Source organism: Oncorhynchus nerka, linkage group LG8 (assembly GCF_034236695.1).
Source record: "Oncorhynchus nerka isolate Pitt River linkage group LG8, Oner_Uvic_2.0, whole genome shotgun sequence".
Classification (NCBI taxonomy): domain Eukaryota; kingdom Metazoa; phylum Chordata; class Actinopteri; order Salmoniformes; family Salmonidae; genus Oncorhynchus; species Oncorhynchus nerka.
Genome location: NC_088403.1, coordinates 8,591,859 through 8,594,358, shown reverse-complemented (window position 1 = coordinate 8,594,358; position 2,500 = coordinate 8,591,859).

Sequence of the window (2,500 nt, the reverse complement as noted above, 5' to 3'; positions counted from 1 at the left end):
ATTGGATGGTTACCTCTCCTATAGAACCCTTTACACCCTATTGGCTGGTTACCTCTCCTATAGAACCCTTTACACCCTATTGGCTGGTTACCTCTCCTATAGAACCCTTTACACCCTATTGGCTGGTTACCTCTCCTATAGAACCCTTTACACCCTATTGGCTGGTTACCTCTCCTATAGAACCCTTTACACCCTATTGGCTGGTTACCTCCACTAATGAACCCTTTACCATAAGGAATGCAACTCCAGTGTCAGACCCAGGGATTGACCTTTGTTGACCCTCAGCTCCTTGGAATAGGTGGGGTAACTACATCAGGAATGGGGGATCTGTTTTGAATAGGTGGGGTAACTACATCAGGAATGGGGGATCTGTTTTAAATAGGTGGGGTAACTACATCAGGAATGGGGGATCTGTTTTGAATAGGTGGGGTAACTACATCAGGAATGGGGGGTCTGTTTTAAATAGGTGGGGTAACTACATCAGGAATGGGGGGTCTGTTTTGAATAGGTGGGGTAACTACATCAGGAATGGGGGATCTGTTTTGAATAGGTGGGGTAACTACATCAGGAATGGGGGGTCTGTTTTGAATAGGTGGGGTAACTACATCAGGAATGGGGGGTCTGTTTTAAATAGGTGGGGTAACTACATCAGGAATGGGGGTCTGTTTTGAATAGGTGGGGTAACTACATCAGGAATGGGGGTCTGTTTTGAATAGGTGGGGTAACTACATCAGGAATGGGGGGTCTGTTTTGAATAGGTGGGGTAACTACATCAGGAATGGGGGGTCTGTTTTAAATAGGTGGGGTAACTACATCAGGAATGGGGGGTCTGTTTTGAATAGGTGGGGTAACTACATCAGGAATGGGGGTGTGGATGCTTGTAGCTTCAAAGGCCCTAATAAATACCCAATCAGATTGGTTCGTGCCGTCCCAGTAAACAAGGACCCTTTTACTTTCCACTAACGGGATTAAGCAAATAATGTGCAACGGCGATGTTCAGAGAGAGTCAGGATGCTGCCAACGCGTCCAACCGATGGCGCTTATTGTCTGAATCAGAGAGTTATTCACTCACCCGCTCGCTGCTCTGCCAATATCCGGCGGATCATTTGAGGGCATTTCAAGAGCGCTCTTTAATTGTTTTGTTTTTTCACAGCTCTGAGATTTTCCAGCAGAGCCTGGATGTGTGGAGGGAGGCAATAGGGAGCACGGCAGTCCAAGACCTATAAAAGCACTGATAGCATTACACCACTGATAGCATCACACCACTGATAGCATCACACCACTGATAGCATCACACCACTGTCACATCACACCACTGATAGCATCACACCACTGATAGCATCACACCACTGATAGCATCACACTACTGTCACATCACACCACTGTCACATCACACCACTGATAGCATCACACCACTGATAGCATCACACCACTGTCACATCACACCACTGTCACATCACACCACTGATAGCATCACACCACTGATAGCATCACACCACTGATAGCATCACACCACTGATAGCATCACACCACTGTCACATCACACCACTGTCACATCACACCACTGATAGCATCACACCACTGATAGCATCACACCACTGATAGCATCACACCACTGTCACATCACACCACTGTCACATCACACCACTGATAGCATCACACCACTGATAGCATCACACCACTGATGGCATCACACCACTGTCACATCACACCACTGTCACATCACACCACTGATGGCATCACACCACTGTCACATCACACCACTGTCACATCACACCACTGTCACATCACACCACTGATAGCATCACACCACTGATAGCATCACACCACTGATAGCATCACACCACTGATAGCATCACACCACTGTCACATCACACCACTGATAGCATCACACCACTGATAGCATCAAACCACTGTCACATCACACCACTGATAGCATCACACCACTGTCACATCACACCACTGATAGCATCACACCACTGTCACATCACACCACTGATAACATCACACCACTGATAGCAGCACACCACTGTCACATCACACCACTGTCACATCACATCACATCACACCACTGTCACATCACACCACTGATAGCATCACACCACTAATAGCATCAATTTCAATTCAATTCAATTCAAGGGCTTTATTGGCATGGGAAACATGTGTTAACATTGCCAAAGCAAGTGAGGTAGACAACATACAAAGTGAATATATAAAGTGAAAAACAACAAAAATTAACAGTAAACATTACACATACAGAAGTTTCAAAACAGTAAAGACATTACAAATGTCATATTATATATATATATACAATGTACAAATAGTTAAAGGACACAAGATAAAATGAATAAGCATAAATATGGGTTGTATTTACAATGGTGTTTGTTCTTCACTGGTTGCCCTTTTCTCGTGGCACACCACTGATAGCATCACACCACTGATAGCATCACACCACTGTCACATCACACCACTGTCACATCACACCACTGATAGCATCACA